Source organism: Marmota marmota, unplaced genomic scaffold, assembly GCF_001458135.2.
Source record: "Marmota marmota marmota unplaced genomic scaffold, marMar, whole genome shotgun sequence".
Taxonomy (NCBI): Eukaryota; Metazoa; Chordata; class Mammalia; order Rodentia; family Sciuridae; genus Marmota; species Marmota marmota.
Genome location: NW_026000240.1, coordinates 33,640,126 through 33,658,588, shown reverse-complemented (window position 1 = coordinate 33,658,588; position 18,463 = coordinate 33,640,126). Strand labels below are relative to the sequence as shown.

General features: G+C 40.2%; 1 protein-coding gene across 3 annotated transcripts in view; it reads left to right on the top strand.

Moving 5' to 3' along the window:
- LOC125613634 (helicase ARIP4-like) overlaps nucleotides 1-18,463 on the top strand; it is a 143,481-nt gene that overhangs the window by 18,760 nt on the left and 106,258 nt on the right. Inside the window, exon 1 of one of the 3 annotated variants that reach the window (XM_048794645.1) lies at nucleotides 10,166-10,389. The exons of 1 other annotated variant lie outside the window; for it this stretch is intronic. The gene's annotated coding sequence lies outside the window, so the exon portion shown is untranslated. Of the gene's footprint in view, nucleotides 1-10,165; nucleotides 10,390-18,463 lie in introns of those variants that run through there. One more of the 3 variants, XM_048794642.1, reaches the window with a different exon arrangement.

The window sequence follows — 18,463 nt, the reverse complement described above, 5'->3', positions numbered from 1 at the left end:
TATATATCTGTGTGTGTGTATATATATATATATATATATATATATATATATTACATTTTCTTTATTCATTCATCAGTTGATGGACACCTAAACTGGTTCTGTAGTTTGGTTATTGTGAATTGTGCTACTATAAGCATGGGTATACATGTAGTACTGTAATAGATGACTTCAGCACTTCAGGATAAATACCAAGAAGTGGTATAGCTAGGTCATATGGTGGTTCCATACCTAGTCATTTGAGAAACTTCCATGTTGATTTCCATAGTGGTTGTACTGATTTGCAATCCCACTAACAGTGTAAAAATATTCCTTTTTCTCAACATCCTCTCCAACATTATTATTTGTATTCTCAATGACTGTCATTCTGAGTGGTGTGAAATGAAATCTCAGTATAATTTTGATTTAATTGCTCATGATTTTGAACATTTTTTTATATATTTGTTGGCCATTTGTATTTCTTCTTATGAAAATTGTCTGTTTAATTCATTTAACCATTTATTATTTGGGTTATTTGATTTTTTTGGTGTTAAGTTTTTGAGTTCTTTATGTAATGTATTTATTAACCTTCTGTCAGTAGAGTAGCTAGCAAAGATTTTTTTCCCATCCTGTAGGTTCTCTGTTCGCATTCTTAATTGTTTCCTTTGTTGTGCAGAAGCTTTTTAAGTTGATGCCATTCCATTTATTAACTCTTGACATTATTTCCTGAGCTTTAGAGGCCCTATTGAGAAAGTCTTGCCTGTTCCTATATGCTGGAGTGTTGACCCTACATTTTCTTCTAAGAGTTGTATGTTTTCTGATCTAATTCCTAAGTCTTTGATCCATTTTGAGTTGATTTTTGTGCAGGGTGAGTGATAAGGGTCTAGGTTTATTCTTCTGCGTATGGAAACCAGTTGTCCCGGCACCATTTGATAAAGAGGCTGTCTTTTCTCCAATGTATGTTTTTTGGTACCTTTGTCAAGGATCAATTGACTACAGATGTGTAGGTTTGTCTGTGTCTTCTACTCTGTACCATTGGTCTGTGTGTGTGTTTTTATGCCAGTATTAGGCAGTTTCGTTACTAAAGCTCTGTAGTATAATTTGAAGTCAGGTATTGTGATGCCTCCAGCATTATTTTTTGGCTTAAAATTGCTTTGGTTCTTCTTAGTCTTTTGTTTATCCAAATGAATTTTAGGACTGTTTTTTTCCTAGTTCTAGTGAAGAATATCATCAGTATTTTGTTGGGGATTTCACTGAATATGTATATTGTTTTTGGTAGTATGGTAATTTTAACAATGTTAATTCTGCCTGTCTATGAAAATGGGAAGTCTTTCTATCTCTGAGGTCTTTTTCAATTTCTTTCTTTCTCTCTTCTCTTTTTTTTTTTTGTGGTGCTGAGAATTGAACCCAGGACCTTGTGCATGCACCTGAGCTACATCCCCAGCCCCTCAATTTATTTCTTAAATGTTCTATAGTTTTCTTGTACAGGTCTTTCTTTCTTTGGGGGAATGGGTAGTTTGGATGTATTTTGGTTTATTAACCACTCATATACTGAAGGACATCTTGGTTGCTTCCAGTTTTGGGCAATTACCAATAAAGCTGCTATAATTATCCTTGTTCAGGGTTTTTGTTTTGTTTTGTTTTGTTTTTTTGGTACCAAAGAATGAACTCATGAGAACTCAACCTCTGAGCCACATCCCTAGCCCTATATTGTATTTTATTTAGAGACAGGGTCTCACTGAGTTGTTTATTGCTTCCCTTTTGCTGAGGCTGGCTTTGAACTTGTGATCCTCCTGCCTTAGCCTCCTGAGCCCCTGGAATTACAGGCATGTGCCACCAGTCCCAGTTAATATGCAACAATAGTCAGTAGACTTCAGATGTAGTTTATCACATAGTGTTAAAATACACTTTACAAACATTAAGGTAAATTGTAAAGGTGACAACATTTTCTGTGTAGCATTTTTTAAAATATTTTTTAGTTAAACATGGGCACAATATCTTTATTTTGTTTATTTATTTTTATGTGGTGCTGAGGATCGACCCAGGGTCTCACACGTGAGAGACGAGTGCTATACCGCTGAGCCACAACCCCAGCCCCTCTGTATAGCATTTTTTTTTAAAGAGAGAGGGAGAGAGAGAGGTAGAGAGAGAGAATTTTAATATTTATTTTTTAGTTTTCGGCAGACACAACATCTTTGTTTGTATGTGGTGCTGAGGATCCAACCCAGGCTGCACGCATGCCAAGCGAGCGCGCTACCGCTTGAGCCACATCCCCAGCCCCCTCTGTATAGCATTTTAAGCATATTCTAAATGATATGTTCAGAAGCATGGCAAATGAAAAGAATGGCATTTAGGTTGTACCACCACACCTAGAAAATCTGTGTGTTTAAACTACAGATATGCTTACATATGAGACAATAGTTTTTATAAGAGAATTTTTTTTTCTTTTTTGATGCTGGGATTTGAACCCAAGGGTGCTCTACTATTGAGCTATACCCCCAGCCCTCTTTTAAAAGTTTTAAAATTTTTAATCTGGGCAAGGTGGCACACACCTGTAATCCCAGGAACTCGGGAATCTGAGGCAGGAGGATCTCTAGTCTGAGGCCAGCCTCAGCACTTATCAATGCCCTGAGCAACTTAGTGAGACCCTGTCTCAAAACAAAAAATTTAAAGGGCTGTGGATGTGGCTCAGTGGTTAAGCACCCCTGGGTTCTATCCCCATACCAAAAATAAAATAAAAATGTTAATTTTTAGACAGGTCTTCCCAAGTTGCTTAGGGCCTCACTAAATTGCTAAGGCTGGTCTCGAGAACTTGCATTCCTCCTGCCTTAGACTCCCAAGGTGCTTGGATTACAGGCATGTAATCCATATGCCACCACACCAGTCCAAAAGCTCTTTTAAGTACAACTAGGAACTCTGATTATAAGGAGAGATGGGGGTATATTTTAGACCCCACAGGCAGGAAGTGTAGTCCTTCCCTTCCTCCCTCCCTCTGGAGCTCTCAGCCCAATTTTCCTCTGCCTGGATGCTTCAGAGATTTCTGTGTCTTTGAAATTTGATTCCAAATTCCTTGGATATGCAATTGATTTGGCCTACTTTTAATCAAGTATTCTCTCTGGGCCAATCAGCTATTAGTAGTTAAGACACATAACACAAACTACTCACCCCTGGGGGGTAGGTAGTTTTATAAAGGGGAGAATGGGCTAAAAAGTCGCAAAGGTGTCTCCTGCAGCTCCTTCAGTGAATATTTACTGTGCTCTTACCTCTTACAATGGTATAACTACTACTGGTCTAATGCCTGCTATAGGTCTGCTTCCTCAGTGGATGTGGATGTAAGTTCTTAGGACCAAATTGTATAATTCTGTTTCCAGGGACAAAACTATCTGCCCAATATTTATGAAATGAAGTGTCAAGAAATTTCAGAAAAAACGGGGCTGGGATTGTGGCTCATTGGTAGAGCGCTTGCCTAGCACATGCGAGGCCCTGGGTTCAATCCTTGGTACCACATAAAAATAAATAAATAAATAAAGGTATTGTTTCCAACTGCAACTAAAAAAAAAAAAAAAGAAATTTCAGAAAAAGAACTGGCCTTTGGGTTTATGGAAGCATAATAGAAAATATGACAATTGGGCACTACAGGGGCATAGGTTTACCAGCCAACAGGAAAAGTGGCCCAATCTCACATTGGACAATCACACATTTCTGAGCATCCAACAATTAACAACACCTTGGATGATGACTGTGGGTGACCTGGAAATGGTCAAGGAGTGGCCAATCAGGGGATTAGACTCCTTCTAGTATCTGAGCCAAAATGTTTTTTCATAGGACCCTGCCAATAGTTCTGTCCTTACAGGATTAAGGCTGTATTTTAATTATGTTTGTGTGCCTGCCTCTCCCAGGAGCCTCAGGGACTATGTGGTTTTTGTCTTTGTTTAATAAATCCCCAGGTTCTGTTGGATGAAACGGAATCCCCTTATGGCACAGGGGTGGGCAGTGGCAAAATACATGTTCATTGAATCCAATTCTGTACCAGACTTTGGGGCTACTGAGATTGGCTGACATGCTCCCATCTGGAGCAATCAGATACAATTCCACTAAGAACAACTGCTATAACCAAGACAATTACACAAGTGCAGCTGAGTCTCAGGAATCCCAGCCAACCTATGCAGAGAAAAGACCCTATTCTCCCTAGAAAAAGATGGTAGGCCCGTTGCAGTGTTGCACACCTGTAATCCTAGTGGCTTGGGAGGCTGAGATAGGAGAATGATGAGTTCAAAACCAGCCTTAGCGCAGCAAGCTTAGCAACTCAGTGAGACCCTGTATCAAATAAAATACAAAATAGGGCTGGGGAGGTTGCTCAGTGGTCAAATGCCCCTGAGTTCAGTCCCCAGTACCCCCCCCCCAAAAAAAGGTGGAGGAATTAACTTGAAAGTGTAGAGACTGGACTGGGGCTGGGGTTGTGACTCAGTGATAGAGTGTTTGCCTGGCATGTGTGAACCACTGGTTTTCATTCTCAGCCCCACATGAAGAAAAATAAATAAAGGTATTGTGTCCATCTACAACTAAAAAATATAGACACTATTTTTTCTCTAAATAATCCTGTACATACATTTCATGGTTTTAAAGAGCATTTGAGCCATTATTCCCATTTCCTTCTGCCTTTTGTTTTTGTAAGGCTGGGATTGAACCCAGGACTGCCAGTCAAATGACTTATCATTGAGCCACATCCCCAACACCATCTTCCCATTTGTTTCTCATTATCAAGAGCTTGTTATTCCCATGTTATAGATGAAGAAATTAGCTCAGAAAGATTAAGAGAATTTTGTATAAGATTACACAGCAGGGCTGGGGTTGTAGCTCAGTAGTAGAATGCTTGCCTCTCATGCGTGAGGCCCTGGGTTTGATCCTCAGCACCACAAAAAGATAAAGATATTATGTCCAACTATAACTAGAAAAAAGAATTCAAAAAAAGATCACACAGCATATGAGAATTGCTGACTTCCTTGCTCCTTGAGGAAAAATTGCATTGATTGAAAGAAATTAAGAAAACTCCTAAAAACCCTAGGTTCTCTACATGACCTGTGTAACTCTACATCATGTACAATCAGAAGAATGAGAAGTTATTCTACTGTCATGTGTAACTAATTAGAACAGATTTTAAAAATAAAAAAAACAATTTGAACTCTTAAAAAAAAAAAACCCTAGGTTCTCTCCAGACCTTAGAGCCCCATAAGTGGGGACCATTCCTGTTTCCCTTATCAAAAAAAAAAGCAGTAATGTGTACCTGGTAACCACCATGCCCAGCCAAATCAATCTCTTTTATTTATTTATGACATTTCCATACAAGCATATAATGTACTTTGATTTTATCCACCCTCCCTACTACCTTCTCTTGCCATCCCTTCCCTCATCTTCCTAGTACCCTTCCCCTTCTAGTTTCATGTAGTCTTTTTGTTTGTTTGTTTCTAGATTCCATATGTGAGAGAAAACATGATACTTGTGTTTCTGAAGTTGGTTTATATTTTTTTCTTTGCTGCTTGTGCTTTTGTAGTGACAACTAAGAAATCATTGCTAAATCCAATGCAGTGAAGCTTTTCACTTTTTTTTTTCCCTTAAGAGTTTTATAGTTTTAAATCTAACATTTAGTTCTTTAAGTTAATTTCACAAGTTCAAAGCCAGCCTCTACAACTTAGGGAGGCCCTAAGCAACTTAACAAGACTCTGTTTCAAAATGAAAAGGGCTAGGGATGTAGTTCGGTGGTTTTGCCTCTGGATTCAATCCCTGGTACTAAAATAAAAAAAATAATAATCTTTTATATGGTGTAAAGTAATTTGAATTGTGTTTCTTTTTTTTTAACAAATGCCTTTATTTTTTTTTTTTTATGTGATGCTGAGGATCGAACCTGGGTCCCGCCCTTGCTAGGCAAGCCCTCTACTGCTGAGCCACAATCCCAGCCCCTGAAATGTGTTTCTTTTTTTAATTTGTTTTTTTAGTCGTTGTTGGACACAATATTTATTTATTTATTTATATGTGGTGTTGAGGATTGAACCCAGGGCCTCACACATGCTAGGCGAACTCTCTATTGCTGAGCCACAACCCTAGCCTGAATTGTGTTTATTTTTGTTGCTATAGTTGTACATATTCTAAATATCAATCCCAATGATATATGATTTGCATTCTTTTTTTTTTCAACAGCACTAGGTCTGTAACCCACTTCTTCCATATGGCAAGTGTTCTATCACTGAGCTACATATCCCAAGCCATTTTTATTTTTTCAGACAGGGTCTTGCTAAGTTGCTGAGGCTGGTCCTTTTTCCTCAGCCTTCCTGGTAGCTGGAATTACAGGTGTGTATCACCATTCAGACCAAATGCATTCTTTTACTTTCAATATCCTGTTTTTCCTGTACCACTGGTTGAAAAGATTGTCCTTTCCCCATTGAGTAATTTTATCACTCAAAAATCACTTGGCCAGCATGCCTAAATTGCTGAGGCTGGTGATCCTCCTGTCTCAGCCTCCTGAGTAGCTGGGATTATAGGTCTGTACCACCAAACCCAGCAGTATTGACCACCTTAACAGTATTAAGTCTTCCAGTCTTTGAGCACAAGACATCTTTGTATTTATTCATGTCTTATTTCAGCAATATTTTATAGTTGTCAATATACAAGTCTTTTGTCTCCTTAATAAAGTTTATTTTAAGTAGATTTTTTTTTGAGAGAGAGAGAGAGAGAGAGTTTTAATATTTATTTTTTAGTTTTTGGCGGACACAACATCTTTGTTTGTATGTGGTGCTGAGGATCGAACCCGGGCCGCACGCATGCCAGGCGAGTGCGCTACCGCTCGATCCACATCGCCAGCCCATCTTTTTTTTTCATATTCTAATGACACATTGCATGCAAGAATAAATGCATCTTTTACTTGCTTCTTCATATCTGGATGACATGCACCATGATCCAAAACTAATTCTCAGATCAACCTTACTGGGAATTGTATCCGGTGAAGCTCTACAATTGAGTCCCAGCCCTCGTTTTTAATGTAAAGAAACCCTACTGATTTTTGTGTGTGATTTTGAATCCTGCAAGTGCTGAATTTATTAGTTCTAAGAGCTTTTGAAACATCTTTAGAGCTTTATACATAAAGATCATGTCATCTGAAAACAGATAATCTAACTGCCTTTTTAATTTGGATTTCTTATTGCCTAATTGCTCTGATTAAGCCTTGCACTACCATGTTCAAAAGCAGTGGTGAAAAGGCATCCTTGTCTTATTTCTGGTCTTAAGGAGAAAAAGGTTTTAGTATTTTGCCATTGAGTATGGTGTTGATTTTATATGAACACCTTTTGTATATTAAAGAATTTCCCTTATTTCCTAGTTTGTTGAATATCTTATTATGAAAACCAACACTTTGCTGCTAAAGTGACCTTGGAGTGGCTACTGAGAGCTGGTGGGAGCCACCTGGCACATCCCAGTTTTCTCAGCCAAACCTGGAAATCCAGCCAAAACTACTTATTATTTTTCCTGTAGCCATACCTTTTCTCATGTTTTTTTTTAAGAGAGAGTGAGAGAGTGGGAGAGAATTTTTTTTAATATTTATTTTTTAGTTTTCGGCGGACACAACATCTTTGTTTGTATGTGGTGCTGAGGATCGAACCCGGGCTGCACGCATGCCAGGCGAGGGCGGTACTGCTTGAGCCACATCCCCAGCCCCCCTTTTCTCATGTTGTCCTCTGTTCAAGTCCTCTTCATACTTAAAGGACCTTCTTCAGCAAGTCTTCTTCCATGGCACTGTGCACCCCAAACTTGTGCCAAGGAGGCCCTTCATTTTCCCACGGCACATGATTTGTACTAACCTTGGAGAAATGACCTCACTCAGGGTATTACAATCCAAGTAGGGTCTGTCAGTCATGCTGAAAGCTCCAAGGGATCCCCTACCCTTCCCTTTCATTTCACAGACCTCTCAATGATTGGGCCAAGATAAATTTATATTTATTAAGGATACTTACTGAATACAAACAGAGATATGAAAAATTGTGGTATATATGTGTATTAAGAATTGTAATGCAAAAAAAGAGTACATGTATAATGGCATAATTTGGCATGAATATACTTTATATACAGAGTTACGAAAAATTGTGCTGTATATGGGTAATAATGAGTGTAATGCATTCCACTATTGTCATGTATTTAAAAAATAATTAAAAAAGGATACTTATCGAGCTCTTCTGTAACTGTTCTAGGTGTTGAGGAACCTGAAAGATGGATAAGTTCCTCTTTTCCTGAACTTCACAATCTCATTAGGGGAGAGAGATAATAAACAGATAAAGAAAATATCAGATAGCATCAAGTGCTCTACAGATAAAATAGGGTGATGTGATGGGTAGTTTCTCTTTCATTCTTTCCTTCTTTCTGTCACAGTATCCACTATGTTTTCTAGGTTGGAACTTAGGATTCTCCTGCTTCAGCCTTGACTATAGGTACACACCACTGTATCCAGCATTGAGCAACTACTTTAAATTGGATAAAGATCATAGGGGACTTCTCAGAGGAAACGGAATGGAATTATTTTCTGTAGGATTTTTTTCAATTGTTTCTATGCTGCATGACTTGTCAAATGTACATGATAATTTATTTATCAGTTACAATATCTGTGCTGATTCCTTAGGACAATTGATCCATAGCCTCTTCACACCCTCCCCAGGTCCAGCCCTGACAGTGATTCCCCCCAAAACCGCACAATCTAGTTGCAGAGCAAGAGACTGCTTTCCCACCCTATAAGGGTAGGCTAAGTGAGCTTACTACATCTTTTACTACCCTTGACCTCTGGTGTCTCTGCCTTGGATTCTTCCCAGATCCTTCACAGTGCTAACATTCTTGGCTCAAGTTCACCTCCTTGGGATATTCTTATCCAATGCAGTCCTTCTCCCTATGGTGTCTGTGTTATACCATTCTCTGTTTCAGTTTCTTTTCGGCATTTATTAAAATTAATCCAGGTGTGTACGTGTGTGGTAGTGATAAAATTTCATTCAGGTGCAAGTAACTGATATCAGAGCCTTTCTGGAAAGTCGTTTGAGACAAGGGAGAAGGGTATCAAGGTAAAATTTCCCAATCTCAGAATTAATTAAGTTAATCTCACTTAACCAAGAGGTTAAGTGAGAACGGAAAATTCGAGAACGTGTGAAAGCTGTGATGCTTTAGGAGCACTTTCTGTAGATTTAAATTCCCATAGTTTGGGAAAACATTTGTGTTTTTTATAACCTAATTTTTCTCGGAAATTAACCATGTCTGGTATCCAAAGGTATGAAGGCCCAGAAGAGAAGAGAGGTGGGGATGAGAAGGGAATTTTTATATTCTTAATTTCGCGAGGGATAAAAACCTCAAAGAAAAAAATCCACTTAAGTATTTTTTTCCTTTTTCGTCATTTCACCAGTATTCACTTCTTGGGAGAGGAGAAAGAGAATCTGGGGCTAGAGTGGAGAGGTATGATAACAATATACTTTTATCGGTAACTCAAGCCCAAGGGCGCTGAAATTTCTAATTTTAGGGAGGAAATCTTGCATCATCCTTAATCTCCATTTGTGTGTCCGTGATTAAGAAAGATCCTTCTTGCCTCTCCTTCTCTTCCAGGTAATTCTGAAGGCAGCTTCAGCCAACAGGAAACGGAACGGCAGGTTCGGGTAAAGGGGAAAAAAGTGACAGTTGCGAGGTGCTCATCAACTTTGGAGGTTGAGAGCAACCTCTGTTGGAGGGGAGAGTAGTAGAGAAGCAATCATCGTTGGCAGCATTAGCACTGACTATATCCCAATGTGGAGCCCCATATCTCTGCTCCTGGCACTTGCATCATCCCATCATTCTTCATAAACCTCTGAGTCTATCCCCAACTGAGGAATGAGGAGGAACCGAGGCTCAATTGAGGCATTAAGCAAGCGATCAGTGCACTTTGTTGGTGGCTGGCGGGTGCAAACCTATTCCGTTGCACCCACTCATGCAACCAGGCCGGAATCTGCCTGGGATTTCTGTACCACATTCACTCCTGAAACGGTCCTTAGCAGTAGATAAACGGCTTTATTCAGGAAAGAATCTCTATATACCCTTTTCAGAGGAAGAACGGTCTCTGGTCTGCTCACAGCGGAACTTTTCTGTCGGCGGCGCATGTTCCCGTCCGGGTGGGCGGGCGCGCGGGCCGGGAGGGGGACGCTTTGTGGCGCGGACCGCGAGCGGAGGCTGCGAGCGCCGCCGCCGGAGAAGACCGACGCTCGGCCAGAGGCAGCCCGCGGCGCCCGGGCCTGGCCGGCTGCTTCCCGCCTCTACTACTGCCCCCGTCCCGGCTGCTGTAAACACCGTCCAGGAGGGTGCGGCGGAACGTGAGGTCCTTAGGCCTTGCCCGGTCCGGCGCGGCCCGGATCCGTGGCACGGGAGGTGAGAGCCGGTGCTGGCCCCCGGCTCCCCGCCGGGCCGCTGGGACCCGCAACAATGGGGACGGAGTGGAGACGCGGCCCGGGCCCCTGGCGTGCAGAGGCCTGGGGCACCGAAACGGTCCTAGTGGCCTTGGCCTTTAAGGCATTGGGTTCGACCTGGGAAACTTTCAATGGCTGGAGGCTCGATGGGGGTCTTGGTCTCGGCTCCGGGCCTTGTTGAGTTGATATTTGGGGATTTTGTAGTCTGGCAATGGGATGATAGAGCTACCGAGACTCAACTGTACGGGTTGTGTGCTCTTGGCGCTCGATACTGGCGCCTCGGAGGCTGACCATTGCGGGGTGGATAGGGGGTGGGTTGTGTTTGGAATTTGAGGGGCATCAGTGTGCATGGTTCCTGAAGCTAATAGGAATGCCTCTCCTCCCGAAGTCTGGAAATTTGGCAGACTGGGGTCGGAGTGGGGTAGAAGAGGCATGGGGAGTTTAGCTCCTCGGGGTTTACTGATGACTAGTTCTTGGAAAGGCACGAGCTCAGCTGGGCACAGAAAGGAGAGTTGAGCAAAGAGCTGGTCCTCCATGACCCAAATGCACCGGGATAAAGAGTGGTTTCTTAAGCAGAGAACTCGACACAGGAGTAGTAACACCCATGTGAGTACTGTTGGCTGCTTGGGATTAAGGTGAAGCCGGTGGGAATTGTGATTTGGTCAGTGCCGAGGAGGGTTGGTAGGCTGCTGAGGTTGGAAAAATAAGCTTCATGGTGGGTCATGGTCGTGGCAGTCTGGGAGATGAACAAGGGAATTTGCATAGTGGGCTTCCTGATAGAGGATGACCTCTTCCTGCGGGGGAGTGGGTGACTCAGATCTGTTAGAATTCCCGTCGCTTGTCAGCCAATGTGACTGACTACATTGGTTTCTGGACTTTGAGGTGGATGAAACCAAAAGGGTATTTGGAGGCTTGATGAGTTTGTTCTTGAGTAGAAGACCGTGTGGACTTTTTTTTTTTTTTTTTTTCTTACTGCATCAGAATGCTGGCTATCATTAACAATATTTTAAGGAATTTCTTTGTGGTATTTTTTTAAAAAAATTTTTATTGTCAATGAATATTTATTTATATGCAGTGCTGAGAATCAAATCCTGTGCCCTCTACATGCTAGGCAACTGCTCTACCACTGTATTATGACCCTAGCCCCTCTTTATGGTATTTGATAGAATGCTGTCCTCTGTTCGTTTTTTTTCTTTGTTTTGAATTGTGATTCATACTTTCTTTTTCTTTTTCTTTTTTTTTTTTGTACTGGGGATTGAACCCGGGGTGCTTTACTACCAAACTACATTTCCAGTCCTCTTTATTTTTTTATTTTGAGACAGGGTCTTGCTAAATTGTCTAGGCTGACTTGCAATCCTCCTGCCTCAGTTTCCTGGGTACAAGGATTATAAGCATGAGCCACCATGCTGGCCTATACTTTCCTTTTAGCACTGTGGGTATTGTTTTTAACTCTAGAGAAACTTAGACATTATAATATATATGTAAATTCTAGGGGTTGTTAGTCCAATTCTTATAAATCTAAATTAAATTTTTAAATTAATTTAAAATTTAAATTAATTTCACTGATTTATGTGCCATTGTTTAATTCCTAGAAAGGAATGTGAAAACCCTAAATGTTTATGTTATTAAAAGCTCTTTCCATCTCTAAATCCATGAAATTTCATTTTCTCTTATTTCTGTGAAGTGATTACATTGGCTCTATTAAATCTTAGTGACTTGGGGCTGGGGATGTGGCTCAAGTAGTACCGGGCTCACCTGACATGCGTGAGGCACTGGATTCGATTCTCAGCACCATATAAAAGTAAAATGAAGATATTGTGTCCACCTAAAGCTAAAATATAAATATTAAAAAAAAAATCTTAGTGACTGTCATTTCAGCACCCCTGCTGACTCTCACAGGACATTATCTTCACTAGAAGTGTTATCTGTCTTCAGTGACTTTGTTCTGTACACTGGTTGCCTGTGACATTGAAAGACAGGTTGCAGACTCCGACTCTGAGGCCTGCAGTTGTGCACCAGAGCTCTGTATGTATTATTCAAGCAAAAGTTGGTGTGTTGTCTGTAGATAAGATATTAAAGAGAACCTTTCATGAGGAAAAACAGTATCAGACTCATCGTGCTTTCTGAATTTAGAGTTTGGGATGTACTGCCTAATTGGGAGGCTAATATAAATTTTAAGTTGAGATGTGAGGTAATTCTATTTGTACTTTTACTGACAGTTCTATTCTAGGGATTGATTTTTCCTTAAGCTTTAAAAAATTATTTCCCTCCAGAAGTTTTTTTTTCTCTTTTGAAAAATTTCTATCTTTAATTTTTTTATTCTTTTATAAACCTATGTCTGATGCATTATGTTAGGAGCTGTGTTAGACATCTTCACAGCAGTGGTGATTTTTTTTGTGTTGTACATGTGGAGACAGAGTCTTGCTGTGTTGCCTAGGCTATCTCCAACTTGTGGCCCAAGTGATCCTCCCATCTGAACCTCCCAAGTAGAAGAAACTACAGACATATGCCACCATGCTTGGCTTAGTGATGATATTTTTGACCTTTTGATAGTGTCAGAGGTGGTCGTACATCTTTGAAGAAAGAAGTGATTCAGGTATACCAAATATATACCTGTATATATATGTCAGTAAAGCTGTTGAACAGTTGTTTGTTTGTTTTATGGTGGTGGGGATTGAACCCAGAGCCTTGTTCATGTTAAGTCAAGTGCTGTGCCACTGTGCTACATCTCTAGGCCATGAAGCTTTTTTTTTCTTTATTAATTTTGTATTAGTGTACTTATAATTATACCTAATAGTGGAATTTATTATGCCATATTCATATATGTACATGGCATAATTTACTTAATCTCCTTTGATAAAAAGGAGTACCTGTTCATTTCCTCTTAAAAGTTTTTATAGTGTATTAATTTTCAGTAGTGACAATCGTTCATGTTTGCAGGCAGAAAACATAGTTATAACTGTGTGTTAACATTGGTATGGGATTATTATTTTTTTTAATTATTTTTTAGTTGTTGTTGGACACAATACTTTTATTTTATTTATATTTCTGTGGTGCTGAGGATCGAACCCAGGGCCTCACACATACTAGGCAAGCACTCTACCACAACCCCAGCCTTGGTATGGGATTATTTCGTATCATTTTATTTAATATACCTGTTAAATTTAAGTTCCTGTAGAAAAACCATAGGAAAATTATTTTGTTTTGGTATGTTGCTAAATGAGCAGTGATTTTCAGATACGGTGTATATGTTCAGGTTGCTTAAGAAGGCATCATACTTTACTTTCCACTGTAGTCTTTTTTTTTTTTTTTAAGAGAGAGAGAGAGAATTTTAATATTTATTTATTTTTTTTAGTTCTTGGCGGACACAACATCTTTGTATGTGGTGCTGAGGATTGAACCCAGGCCGCACGCATGCCAGGCGAGCGCGCTACCACTTGAGCCACATCCCCAGCCCTCCACTGTAGTCTTTGGAGCATGAAAGCTCACTTCCTATGTCTGCTTCAATATATGTAGACTAGGAGTGTCTCTGATGCTTGGAATACTGTCCCCTGTAATAGCAGGAATAAGACTGAGATAAGACTCAGTCTCTTTGAAGTTGCTTGCCTCTTAATTTTTACTGCATAAACTTGAATGATTTTTTTCTTTAGTTGTTGACTTTTTTTTTTTTTTTAGTATTAGGGATTGAGCCAGGTGTCACTTTGCCATTGAGCCAAAAGCTGAGCCCTTTTCATTTTTTATTTTGTGACAGTGTCTCATTAAGTGGCTTAGGGCCATGCTAAATTGCTGAAGGCTGGCTTTGAACTTGTAGTCTTCCTGCCTCAGCTTCCTGAGTCTCTGGGATTATAGGCATGTGCCACCATGCCTGACTCCTTTAGTTGTTAACCTTCATTCTAATCTAGTAAAATGACAGTTCTGCCCTTTACTCTCTTCTTCTCTTTTTACATATGTATCTTTTTGTTTTGGGTACTGGGGACTGAACTTGGGCTCTCGACCACTGAGCCACATCCATCCCCAGCCCTATTTTGTGGGTTTTTTTTTTTTTTTTTAATTTTTTTTAAAGAGAAAGAGAGAGAGAATTTTAATATTTTTTTTTTAGTTTTTGGCGGACACAACATCTTTATTTGTACGTGGTGCTGAGGATCGAACCCGGGCCGCACGCATGCCAGGCGAGCGCGCTACTGCTTGAGCCACATCCTCAGCCCCCTATTTTGTGTTTTATTTAGAGACAGGGTCTCACTGAATTGCTCAGTGCCTCACTTTTGCTGAGGCTGGCTTTGAACTCCCAATCCTCTTGCCTCAGGGCCGTCTCCCCCAGCTGCTGTGATTGATTATAGGTGTGTGTCACAGTGCCCAGCTCTGCATATATATCTTGACCAAAAATAAATGAAGAAATTTAAAATCAAGACACTTAAATCATAGTAAATTATTTGAGCTAGCCCTCATTTTTCATCTGGAATATTCACTTGTTTAAAAAAAACCTGGGGGCTGGGGTTGTGTCTTAGCTGGGTAGAGAGCTCGCCTAGCACATGCGAGGCTCTGGGTTTGATCCTCAGCATCACATAAAAATAAATAAATAAAATAAAGGTATTGTGTCCAACTACAGCTAAAAATTAAATATTTAAAAAAAAACCTGATCATATGTTGCTTTGAAGGCAAGATGATTACTTAAATGGTTTTGGCTACTTAGTTAAATGGATCAACTTCAGAAAATCTTGGAAAGAAGATAGAGATTTTGCTTTCTTTAGAAAAATTCTGAAAGTTGCCTAGTGTAGTAGTCTTTGGAGACTTCCCACCTATGTTTCTTGCTGACTTTTTGACCCTGAGTAAACTCTTAACCTCTCGGAGCTTTGTTTTTATATTTTACTTCATCTATGAGGCTATAGAATTGCAAGTTGTAGTGAGGACTGGAGATGAGGGCCTTTTGCTTCCTGGGTGGTCAGTGCTGGCTGTTAGTGGAAGTTAGTATGTATTATTATGCAGTATTAGTGGTAGGAATGTGACTAGGTACTCTGTAGGGGTGAGGAGCCCAATTTTCTTGTTCAATGAGGAAGGTAGCTATGCAGTGTGCATCTGCTGGCACTAAGGGAGGGAAATTATTAAGGTAGTCTTTATCTAGTACTGGTAAGCAGGAGTCCACACTATAAAGTCCAAGGTCATTCTTGGCACTGGTATGTTTTTTTTTCCTGGCAGTTTCTGTGGTAAGCCAGGAGGTACTATTTGACATGTCCTTGATTGGGAACAGTGGGCATTCCCATTGACAGAGCACTGGAGTGTGGCAGGCAGCATTGTGTTCTCTGTGGTCCCTGATCAGGATGTTTCTCTAGCTTTTTTTCCTGCTGGCATCAGGGACCTGACTTTGGTCTTTTTGTCTAGAAGGCTCCAGATGCAGGAGAGATTTGTCATCTTTTTCTAATTGGGGCTACTTTGCTAGAACCTAGGATTCTGTTCAGACATGTTTTTGATGAACAGAAGGTTCACAGGCTTGGTTATAGAATTGTTCTGTTTTATTTTTTCTTTGTGTGTGTGTGTGTGTGTGTGTGTGTTGGGGGGGAGGGGAGTCTACTAATATTGAAGAGGAAAATTAAATAGAGCCCAGAAGTGATTTGAAATAATTGGACCCTGTTGGGTACATTTGCTCACACCTGTAATCCCAGCTACTTGGGTGGCTGAGGCAGGAAGATTGCAAGTTCAAGGTCACCCTCTGCAACTTAGTGATACTCTTCAAAATAAAAAATAATAAGGGATGGGGGTGTAACCCAGTGGTAGAGCAATCTTCAGTACCGCACCAAACCAAACCAAACCAAACCGACTGGCCTCTAAATCCCTTAGAGTCTTGCCCTAGTTAAGTTCCCCCTTTATTCAGGTGGCCTTTAATTTTAAATAAGAGTAAATAAGGAGCTAGGGATGTAGCTCAGTGGTAGAGTGCTTGCCTAGCATATGTAAAGTCCTGGGTTTAATCCCAGCACATGCCCACCCCCACCCCACCCCCCAAAAAGTAAATAATATTCCTTTGGCCTTGAAATTGTATCTACACTCTGGTATGGCCCTGCTTGAACATCTTACAAGACCCTTTATGGTCTGGTCCCTCCTGTATCTTCTAGTTTCTTCTCTGCCACAGTTTTTCTGGCATATGAGGCTCAGTTCTAATAACAATTTTATAACTCCCTGAAGGTCTCAGCATGCTCAGGATATTCCTTCTAATAATTTTCTTCTCATTCAAGACTTTATGGCTCAAACCAAGAGTTCAGACATTACCTTCTCTCTTCCTTCCTTGTTCTTGCTCTCTCTCTCCCCCTCTCTCGGTGCTGGGACCGTACCAAGTGCTTCAGGCATGCTAGGCAAGTACTCTACTACTATGCTTCATCCCCAAGATCACAGCTTCTCCTAATGAAAACCTTTGGTTCCTCCTGGGTCCAGCAGAATCTCTCTCATGACCTTGCAGTTTGTGTAAGCTTCTTTCATAATTATACTATACTGTTAAGTTTTGGTATTTTTTGTGTGCTGTACGTGTCTAGATTGTAATCTACTTGAGGGCAGGATCTTGTTTGTGTGTATGTGAGTGTGTGTGTGTGTGGTGCTGGGGATCTAACCCAGATCCTCATATGTACTAGGAAAATGCTCTACCACTGAACTATATCACCAGCCCTTGTTTATCTTGATATCCTAGCACCTAACCATTTCTGGCATACCGTTGCTACTTGGCAAATGTTGAGTCAAAAAACGAATGACCTCTGCATATAAAATGACATGAAATCATTCCATGTGGAGCTGGTGTTACAATGAGTGTTCTGACTTTTTGGCTGCATCTTATCCATGCTGAAGCAGTGCCTCTAGCTTTGTATTTCCAGGTTGCTAAAGGCAACACTTGGCTGTGAAAATGTGTTGCTTATTTCATATGGTCATGGTTTTCAGGCTGGGGGCTATTACTTGTTCTCTTTGGGTCTTGCAAAAGTTTTATTTGGGAGAGAATGTGGTAAATTTTTTATTGATATTATCTCGATTTTTCATTGCTCATTTACTGTTCTGAGTACTTTGTCCTCATGTATCAAGAAGTAACGAGTCAGTTTTGGCCACCAGGTCTCCCCATAACTACTGCCAGCATACTACCTGCCTGGGAATGAAAAATTAATTTAGCATGAAGGTACTGTGACTTTTGCTGACTGGGTTTTGAAGACAGCCGAACTCGTTGTGTCAGCGTATGCAGGAAATATGTTTATTTGACTGAACTATTCGTGAATTTGAATTCAATAACTATGAAAATATTTACCAGTTTTCTACTTAGTCTAATGCTATACTAATCCTGAAACTGATGGATTAATTCTTTGTCAGGAGACTGTGTTTTAAGTTATTTATCAAGAAGGCACAGCATTATGCTGATTATGGTATTTTGTGGGTTTTTTTTGTTTTGTTTTGTTTTTTTTGAGACAGGTTCTCACTCAGTTGCTTAATTTGTCCTCCAACTCATGATCTTCCTGCCTCAGCCTCCTGAGTAGTTGGATTATGGGCATGTGCCACTGCATCTGGTTTACCCACTTGGTTCTTAGTGGGAAAATAAGAGGATATCATCTAAATTACTCTCATTTAATTTTCATAGTTTATCAGACCACATAGAAATCCTCCTGAAGCTGGGTGTTAGGTAGTTCACTGAAGTCTACATAATGCAGTTATTCTTTTGTGTAAGTGAGAAACATAGCAAATTATAGAAAAGGAAAACATTAAGAATAACTGTAGTTAGGTTAAGGTAAAAATTGGTATGAGATAAAAGGGAAAACTGAGGAAAGCGTAGGCACTTTAATTTGGCAATAGCTGTTAAAAATTGAAGATATTTTGAGAGCAGTGTTGAGATATCAAGAAGTAGTTATAGGGTGCTGGGCTGTGGCTCAGTGGTACCGCGCTTGCCTAGCATGTGTGAGGCACTGGGTTCGATTTTCAGCAGCACATAAAAATAAATGAATAAAATAAAGGTTCATCAACATCTAAAAACAATTAAAAAAAAGTAGTTATATAGTCTGGAGGCAATAAGAATATGGAAA